Here is an 11,165-nt window from a genome sequence, read left to right on the forward strand (position 1 = left end):
TTTTAGGTGGCCGACCTAATTGGTTTAAGCCTTAGGGTTTGTATAAAATGATGTAAGATCTCATTGTAGATCGTGGAATGGAAATGAAATAAGTGTTTCTGGTCTTGAATGCAATATCATATACAAAGGAGATTTGGTCGATCTTAGGTGATCGAATTGGGATTAAGGAAGATTTCAAAGGCCTCTGGTGTTGAGCTTAACCGAGACTGTAATCAGGCATGGCAGATGCTATTTCTAGCAGTTCACTCTATTGGATTGTAGTCCATTTATCTTGAGATGGTTATTGCCTCTCTGTAGTCAGTGAGACTCTTTTGTAATGAGCAGTACACTCTAGGCAGTGTGCCTTCTTGTATGTGTAGCCCCTCATTGTATCACATAATTTCTACAGAAGTATCATATGACTATGGGTCGGCTTCCCACCGTGGTTTTTCCCTTTTGTAGGTTTTCCACGTACAAATCATGGTGTTATGTGGTATGGTTTCTTTGCATTGATTATCTGTTTAATTGTTAAGTTGTATTGTTTACTGGTATCTGTTCCTACTGGCATCTGTATTTTCTTTACCAGTACTTGATTTGTTTAAAGGTTATTAAGTGAATTAAAAGTTATAATCTGTTGACAATTGATTCACCCCCCTCTCAGTTGTTCACAGGTTATCCTAACACTTGCAAGTAAATGTAAATGAAAGAATGAAATGTAAATCACCTCAAGGGAGGTTGTGATAGAAATGTTGATAGAATTCCTTGTATGAAGTTGAATGTTGGAATGAACCTCCTCTTCAATGGTCAAATCCTTGACTTGAATGCAACACCTAGCCTTGAAAGGAGACTTGAGATGCTCAATTCTTGAAAGGGATACTTGAATGCTTGAATGCATGATCTCATGAACTTCTCGCTTATGAAAACTCTTTTGTTATCATCCCCACAAAATGGGAAAGTGAATGCAGCTTATATACTCATCAAATAGGGTTATTGAACTAATTTTCCGTCACAGGCCGACACTGAGGGAATTTTCCCTCTCAATACACAACCTCCAATGCAAAACTGGAAAGGGTCCTACCCCAAAATAGGGCAAGGACAGGGGTACCATGCCCCTGTCCTGCCCTTTTTTTAGGACAAGATGTAGTCAAGGCAATGCGGAGGGTAAGAAAGATGCATTTTTTTAGGTGTCGAGGAAGTCTCTAGTCTTTGATCAGGCTTAGGGATTCAATTTGCATGCATGAGGACCCTAATATGGTCAAAAATTGCAACGGTCATAATTTTATGACACTATATTTAGCCCTCACTTTAATGACAGTATGAGTGTATGCCAAAACTACTGGTAAAGTACAAGGAAACAAGATTGAAAGACTTCTACCACATCAAGGAGGCAAGATGCACCAAGCCCCTAGTGGACTTAGGATCTTACGACTTCGATTGACACAGTAAAAGGGAAGATCAAGAAGGGGAAAACCATGACTGCAAGTAGCAAGGTTCCCCTTACTATGAGTCATGAAAAATATACCAAAATTATGAAGCAAAGCCAAGTTCACTAAATAGTTCTAATTATCAAGAAGGAAAATATGAGTGGAGTGTATGTCCCCATGTTAAAGTGATCATGCATGCCTTATTGGGAGCAATTTCTTTAACGTAGGATACACTCAAGAGAGAGAGAAGAGAGGGAGCACATTATCGCAAGGACTTAGCCCTCAAGTGAGGAATAAACCCAAGAATAATGAACACATAATACAAGGTAGTTTTGTTTTCCTCGAGGTCAGTATGTTGTATGATAACTCATGTATATCATATATGTATATGCATATAATAATCGTCGTTCCCCAAGGAAAGGACTCTACCTTGGAAAAAAGGGAAGACAAGAGTCTTTTGAGTCAACATAAAAGAGACCAAGAAAAGATCTCAATGCTTTGCATCATCCCCAAATAGATATTAAGAGAACAATAGAAGAACAAGGATACACATAGAAGAATTGTCACAAAAGAGAAAGAAAGGAGAGGGAGAAGAGATCTACAGTGCTAATTTTACTAACCTAGCATGACATCCACCTCCCAATCTTGCCGAACACTATTTTGGGAAGGCGAGAAATATGCCAAAGGAGTGACATTGAGCATATCAGATGGAGTTGTCACAAGATCCAAACAAAGACTATGCTCATGTGGTAAGTCACTTTGTTTGATTCTATGAGCTAGGATTAGGGTTTATGAAAAGTCAGTTGATAAATACTTGTCCATATCAACATATTCATAATCACTATCAGAAACATTAGGAGTTGTATTGCCATCATGAATAACATTTTCACTCATTTCTTCATCAACTGGTGGAGTTCTAGGAGATTGAATAGTTTGAGGGACAACTTCACAAGCTCGAGCATGACGTCTTCATTGGCATTCTCTCACACAACGATTTCATTGAGTCTTAGTGGAAGGCTGAGAAGGAGGAGGAACATTTGAAAAAGTAGGAATGTTTTTCTCTTTGATAGTTGACGGTTTAGGTTGAGATCTTTTAGGTTGGACAAGAGGAGAATCGGGCCTCTTCTCTCTATAAGAAGAAGGAGGAGGAACTGTGCCATATAAAGGAGGAATGTTAGTTGTAGGAACAAGACCACGTTCATCATGGAGGAGGTACAGGTCTAACCTTAGGAGGAATATTGTTGTTCTTCTTAGGAGAAGCCATAGTCACATCCATAGGAATAGATTGAAGATCTTCCTTAGGAGGGAGATTACTTCTATAAGTGAGGGGAAGAAGTTTATCTTCAAGTAGGATAGGAATATCAAGTGTTGGGGATCTAGGTTGACTTAAGGATAATATCATAGCTTTATTCCATTTTTATAAGATTGAAAAAGCTCCTTGATGGAAGAGAATGAAATTGCTTAGGAAAAAAGAAATCAATAGGAACGCCAGGACTTCTTTAAGATGGTCTAAATAAGCTATGGTTCACAGTTATGATTTCTCCATTGTGAGGAAATTTCAAACACTTGTGGATTGGAGAAACAATAGCCTTCATGGAAGATAGTCAAGGATAGCCCAACTTTACATGGAATTGCTCGGAAGAGGGTATGATGACAAAGTCAACATCCATAGATTTAGTATGAACTTCAATAGGAAGGGTGATAGAGCCAATGGCAGGACAAGAGAATCCATCAAATAACTTCACAACTACATTAGAGGCATCATATATTGGATTATCCAGTCGTAAAGTGAAAAGATACTCCTCAATGATGATGTTAACCATGCAAGAGGGATAAACAAGAGAACCACGACAAGGTATATTCCTAACCTTCACAACTATGTATAAAGGGCCATCAGGTGCTCTAATGGTCTCACTAGGGTCAAATTTAATACAATAATCCTTAGGCGTATCTTATTTTTCTATCGTATTTACCAAGTTTGGAGCCATAGAAGTGAATTCCTCAGAGGAGAAAGAAGTATACTCAGTCTCAATCACGTTAGAGGTATGAGAAGGCAAAGGATCAGTAATAATTTTAAGATTTTGATTAGGAGGAGCTACTAATTTATTTCCCTTATCATTCACACCTACCACAGATATAGTATTGTTATCAATCAAATCTTGAATCTTACTTTTCAATGAGAAATATTTCTTACTATCATGACCAGGCTAATGATGAAATTGACAAAAGGAATTGTTATAATAATAAGGGGATGCAAGTTTATAAGGATCAACTTGTTTATAGGAGGAAGTTTGATAACATTTCTTTGCAACAACTAAGACATAATACTATGTAAAGATTCATTCAAAGGAGTAAATTGTCTTTCTCTTTTGAAAAATTGAGAAATAGAAGGCACACCTATTGTAGCATTCACATTGTTGTTATTGATTGTATCATTGAATTTGATGAAGCTTTTTGTTGGTTTGAACTTCGCAAACAAACATTGAACATCCTCCCCTTTATCACTCGGAGCCATAGGAGTGGATTGCTCCATTTGACTCACAGCCAATTGATAATTGTGGAGTGTTGTGCACAACTGTGGAAAGGAACTAAACTCAGACAAAAGAAGATTTTCCCTAATATATTTTTGCTAATTAGAAATGAAAATTATTTTAATATCATTATCAGGTACATGAAAAGAAATTTGAGCACACAAATGCTTATATCTACAAATGAAATCGGTCACTTTTTCTTTAACATCTTGTTTACAATGCATTAAATCAGTCAAAGTGATTTTAGGACCAATGTTATTTTGAAATTGTTGGATGAAAGCATTTGCTAGTTGTTGAAAAGAAGTGATGGTATAAGAAGGCAAAGAGTAATACCATTGTAAAGCCTTATCTCTTAATGTTCTTGTAAACAGATTTGCAAGAAATCTTTGATCTTAAAAAAATCAGTACACAAGGTTTGAAATGTTTTAACATGTGTGAGAGGATCACCCTTTCCATTATAGAGTTCCAATTGAGGGACCTCAACATGCTTAGGTTGCACAACTTTAACAATATCAAGAGAAAGTGGTCTCGCAACATCAAAGGTAGGCACACTGAACTTGGATTGACTCATAGAAGCAATTTTTTGTTGTAAGGAAGCCATGGTTTGAGCAAGATTGTTAATGGTTGCTTCGGTAGAAGAATTGAAGGTAGACATGGTTGATTGAGAAGGTGATGTGATGTTATTGAAGTAATGCATGAATTGAGAATAAGGTGGTGGGACATTATGATAAGTAGGCATAGGTGATGATTGCGTAGGAAACATGACATTTAAAGGAGGAATAAAAGTGTTGAATGAATTTCCCCCTTGTGTCACATTGATTGGTTGAGGGATAATATGAATACTTATGGAAGACATAGATAAAGATGGAGGATCAAATGAAGAAGAGGGATTGCCCCCATGACCAATGGTTGTAGGAATGACATTTTGAGTTGATGTAGCCATGATGTTTGAAGTGAAAGTAGGAATACTATCCATTGAAGTGGTTAAAGGAATAGAAGAATTGATTTGATTTGAAGGTTGTGAATAACCTAAATTATTATCAAAACTCTTGATAGGAATGAGATTAGAATCAACAATATGAGCAATGCCACACAATATATCAATTTCATTCTTATCACTTTGATTCATGTGTTTAAGGCCTTTAATTAATGGAAGAGCTTCACTATTAGGGTACTCTTGGGACATCCATTGTTGAAAGTTATCAAATTGTTTGTACAATTTTGAAATTTGATCTATGGAGACCCTCGTTAAAGGTTTTTCGTCATCATGGGATTCATCAATGGGATAAATGAGCTCATGATTAGGATGGGAAGAATTAGCATTATCCTCATTAAAGAAGTCACCCAAATTATACTCCATCTCCTCGGTAATTAAACCTTGGGAAGCCTTAATTCTAATGCTTCTTCTAATTGGGATAGTGTAGGTAGAACTAATAGTGGTAAAACTCATGCACTAGAGGGAAAATTGAAATTTTGAATTTTCAACAAAGCTTATGAAATTGAGTAATGCAAAATTTAAGAAAATAATGATTAAAAAATTTGAACTTTGTTGGAGGAAGATAATGACACAATTTCAAAGGAAATTGGAATTTTAAAATTAGGGCCAAGGGGATACCACTTAATTTTAAAATTGATAAAAAAAACAAAAAATTTAAAATCAAGGTAGATTATAATTAACCTCTTAATTTTAAATTTTTTCTTAAAATTTGAAATGTTGAATTTTGGAGACATTTTTTATTTTAGAGGTATCAAAAATCGACAAAAGCAACCAATCTTCTGGATTTATACTATTAAATACAATCATAACATTCTCTCAAAATTTTGGGAAAAAGGCCAAGGACCGTGACTAAAATGCACACGGTCCTGCCAACTTTTTTCAAAATTTTTAGGGATGAATATTACAATGATTTTAAAGCTAATCCCCAAAAATTGGTGGATTTTACAATTTCTAGATACACAAAAAATAAGGTTCAAATGTGAAAATAGGACCCTATTAGGGTTTTGAAGAAAACAGGGAATTGGATTGCAAATTTGAAAAGGGTCAAACCTAAAGGGGAGGGACACCTTGGAGAATGTTTAGAAATATGAATTTGAATGAAATTGATTGAAATTTGTACCAAATCCAATTAGTTTTGAAAATTAGGGTTTTATGACCTAACCACTTAATTTTTGAAATTTGAATTTTGAAAAGAAGAGGGAAATTAAAATTTTGAATTTTAGAAATAAAGACAAATCTGAAAATTGAATGGAAATTCACTTTTTTGCACAAATTCAAGATAATTTTTGAAAATTAGTGTTTGAACAATTAACCACTTAATTTTGTAAAGTTGATTTTGCAAATTGAACAAGACAAGGAGAAAATTGAATTTGACAAACAAAGCAATATTCAGATCTAAGACAATAGAAAGCAAAACACAAGTTCAATTTCAATTTTAAAATTAGGGTTTTGAATGAATTAACCACTAAGTATGCAGAAAAATTAAACTTGCAATTTTGTTCAAAGGAAAGCATGCAAGACATTGGGTTCACCAAAATGTAATGTTGGGAAAAATGAGTGAATGAGAGATCTAGAGGAAATCTTTTCTTCCCTCCAAGGAGATATGAAAGTTTCACTTCAGATTTCCCTTCAAACACTTTTCACGCATTATATTACAAGAGGGGGGGGAATGCACTAGATTCAATCTCCAAAGAAGGAGATTGAATTCTGAGTGATATAAGAATGGTAAGTTAATCCCCTCTTCTGGAATGAGATTTGAATTGATTGAATTATGTACTTATGACCAAATGAAAAAGTGACAAAGATATGATTATAACTCAAGATAGAAGTGTACGATGAAGCTATGCACCTGGATCTAGCAATAATATGTCGAAATGAAGCCGCCCTATGAATTTGAGAAAAAGTTGCCCAGATCGTGGTGAAAGTGTACACGGTCCTCTGAAAAATCTACAAAATGAGTTGGGTTTTTATGCCTCTGCAAATGGAGTCCAAATCCGAAATTACAGCTACGCACCTACAACCTACACACAAAAAAGAGAGGAAAAGGGGTTGGGATTGGGGGTTTTCCTTCAGGTCAAACCCCAGTCTTGGAATTAACCAAATGATGAAAGAAATTACTTGCAAGTAAATGTAAATGAAAGACTATAATGTAAATCACTTCAAGGGAAGTTGTGATAGAAATGTTGATAGAATTGCTTGTATGAAGTTTAATGTTGGAATGAATCTCCTCTTCAATGGTTGAATTCTTGACTTGAATGCAACACCTAGCCTTGAAAGGACACTTGAGATGCTCAGTTCTTGAAAGGGATGCTTGAATGCTTGAATGTGTGATATCATGAACTTCTCGCTTATGAAAACTCTTTTCATATCATCCCCACAAAATGGGAAAGTGAATGCAACTTATATATTCGTCAAATTGGGTTATTGAACTGATTTTCCATCACAAGTCGACACCGAGGGAATTTTCCCACTCAATGCATAACCTCCAATGCAAAATTGGAAATGGTCATGCCCCAAAATAGGGCAAGGATAGGGGTGTCCTAGGAGGACAGGGGCGCCATGCCCTTGTCCTGCCCTTTTTTTTCAGGACAAGATGTAGTCAAGGCAGTGCAGAGGGCAAGAAAGATGAAATTTCCAGCTGTCAAGCAAGTCTCTGGTCTCTGATCAGGCTACGGATTCGATTCGCATGTGTAAGGACCATAATGTGATCAAAAATTGCAAGGGGCGCAATTTGATGACGCTACAGGGTGTATTTGCACTAATTTTACAAAAAGTGGTAAAATTTCTCTTAAAAGGAAAATCCCCTAAAAAATGCCTTGGTGGGAACAATGTGGTAAAAATCCCCTCAAAAATGCCTTAGTGAAAACAATATTATAAAAATTCCCCCCTTAAAAGGGTGCAAAAGTGGTAAAATTTCTTCAAAGTATGAAACATAGTAAAATTATCTCAAAATGCCTTTAGGGGAATTTTCCATCATTATAACTTACTAAAAGTGCTTCAACGTGGTAAAAATTCCCTCAAAATGCCTTTGTGGGAACAATATAGTCAAATTCCCCTTAAAAGGTGCAATATGGTGGAATTTTCCTCAAAATATAAAAAGTGAGAATTTTCTCCACTAAGGCCCATTTTCCCTCAAAATGTATTAACAACGAAAAAGTTTTCTCCATGTAAAAAGAGGCGAAAATTTCCTTTCAACTAAATGATAAATCACTAAAATGGCCATAAATTTCTCACTTCTTAATGAAATTAAAAAATTCAAAATGAATCAGAAAGGTGACAATGAGAGGAACAAGAATCAATAAATAAAGTGAAGAATTTTTTTTAAATGAAAAATCTGTTCACAAATGTTCAAAACATGAATAAAAATTTATTTTTATGGGAAATCTGGAATTCACATAGATAAATTAGTAAAATGGCCATAACTTTTTCATTTCTCAACAAAATTTAAAAAATTCAAAATGATTTGGAAAGGTGGTGACAAGGGGAACAAGATTAAATGAACCATTTGAAAATAAATCTTAAAACAAAAATCTTCTTATGAATGTTTAAAACGTGAATAATAACTTTTTTAGTGAGAAATTTGAAAATCACAAGCATAAACAAATTAATTTTTGGACCAATTAAAACATGAATGTCTTTGAAATATAAATATAAACTTAGAAATTAATCATTTATTTATTTATTTTACAAAGACTAGAGGATTTAATAGAGTTCTCATTATTTCTTTTGAAGGGAATTGATAGTTGCTGCCAATTTAACTTCTAATTACTTGTTTATTTTGTAGAGCTATCTAAAGAAAGAATGTTCTAGAACATCCCATGTGCTAGCTGCCAAAGATGTCAATGTCACCCATGTGCCAATTGTGAATTTCCACCATTGATTTCTATTGATTGAATATGGACCGTTTATTATATTTTGTAATGAATTTTTTGAGTGCTATGTTTTATAAATAGTTGAACTATTTCATTTGAAGTAAAAAAGAAGAGGAGAGAAGTTGGAATTAGAAATTGAGCAAAGCTCCATGAGAGGTAATTGTTGGAATTTTATAAAAGCTTCTAAGTGATCTAAAATCCTCAAGAAGATTAGACTAAGTCTAGAAGTTATTGATCATTGTGGAGGATGTAATTGGAGAATTTCCAATGCTTGTTCACTTCATGGTTTGTTGTTGCTTAGACAATTAGATTTTTGGAATTTTCTTATGAATATTGTAAAGACTAATACAAAGAATGTCATTGTGATTATAAATTTTACTTTATTTATCATATTTCTTAAAATCTCAAGTTGCTACATTGGAATCGGGTGCACTTTATAATTTTTTTAGTGTGACAAGATCCCTTGGAAGATTGCACCATCTGTGTGTAATTGTGGCAGGGTCTTGTAAAACATAGATTGGTAAAATAATATCATTTTTACAATTTTGAAGCATATTAGTGCATGATCACTTTGAAATTATATTTTCTAACTTTTTCTTATTTCTAGACCTTTTCTTTTGAATTTTCTTTAAGGTTTGAAATCCCCAAAAAGTCATAAATTTTAAAGCATCAAATATAATAAATATAATGATCAAATGTGTTCTAAAATGCTTGAATAGAACTGGATTAGAGATCTTTGAACACAAATTAAGGTTGATTTTGTGAATCCAACTATTATATTTAGAATTAGACCTTTTTTACACATCCAACAATATAAGTCCCTTTGTGAAAACAACAAATGCTAAAAATGTCGAGCAACATTAGTAAGTCAAAATTTGATATTTTTGATCCTCAGGATTAATAATACATTAATATTTCAAGGAAGGTAGGTCCTATTGTATAATTTATTGGTATGTGATGTGTGAGTAGCATCCACATCAACAGTGATCTCCTTCCTCCATGTTGTATGTTTGTTCAAATTCTTCTTAGCACAATTTACAATTACATAACTCATTGAAAAACCTCATCAACCTATTAAAGTTATTCCTTTATAGTCCACAAGTTGCAACTGGCTACTAGTTGTAGTTTGCAAAGAAAAATATGCAAATAGAGTTTTGGTCATATCCATTTTTACTAGAATACAAGAGTAGGTGGTATGGGGAAATCCTAAAGAACCTTCATCCACCTAAGAAAATCCACAAAAAGTATCTCCTATAGCTTCAAAGCAATATTTAAACCAATATTGTAGTGGAAGATTAGGAAATCTTACCTAGATTGGAATCTTGTCAAAGCATTCATTAATAGGGCTAAAAGTCTAGGTACCATGGTTTCAACAATAACAAATCCTTGTTCTCCTAGCTTCATTGGTACTCATAAATAATTTTCTTCATGTCTTATGCATTATCAAAGACAACCACAAGAAACCCTCGAGCTCTAGGGTAAATCTGAATATCCCCTCCAAAATGGGGCTCCAAAATTATGTAATCCATTTGTTAATCTCTCCTAGGCTCGATTGAAAACCTTTAAACCTCTTAGTCAATCCCAAAGAGGAAAAGTACTTCTCATTTTCCATTACTTCCTTTCCAAAATATTCTCCTAAACAAACCAAAGGCCTGTCAAGAGTAGGCCCATCTCTGTTGATATCCCCAATCCAACCATCCCCTTCAAGCTACTTTGTCCTCTATCTATCTACTGATTGCATCGTTCATTTATTGTTCCAATATTTATGACACCACCATTGATTGCAAAGTTTGAACCAAACTCATGACTTTCAAACCCTCTGCCGACCAACCCAGTCCTTGCCATTGAAGCTGAGTCAAAAGACATCCCTAACCACCTAAGAGCATTACATAATGGATCCACCCAACATGAGGGTTGTCTCCAATAGAAAAATACATCATTTCTTTGCTAAAACATTGTACATGCCCTAGGAGTATAAGAAAATTAGGAGCTCATAATTCCATTCGAAATTAATAAAATAACTTACATTTGTGTAATATTAATTATAACTGATCTTAATAAAATAACTATTAATAATTATAAAATCATATAATATAAATATTAGAATGAAAATATGCATTTTTACAATGAGTAAATGAAAAATATTTAAATTTATGATTAAACGTTATTTAATTAATTTGTTATGTATTAAAATTATGATTCAAATAAAAATATTAACAAATAGAATGATGTCAAAAAAATTATACAAATTTATAATTATAAAGAATACATACAATAATCGAGTTTTTTTTTTAATAGAAATATTTGTTGTGTAATGCTTGTAATGAAATAATTCAATTTTTTATTTAACTTAATTTAAATA

This window comes from Cryptomeria japonica, chromosome 3, assembly GCF_030272615.1.
Source record: "Cryptomeria japonica chromosome 3, Sugi_1.0, whole genome shotgun sequence".
NCBI lineage: Eukaryota > Viridiplantae > Streptophyta > Pinopsida > Cupressales > Cupressaceae > Cryptomeria > Cryptomeria japonica.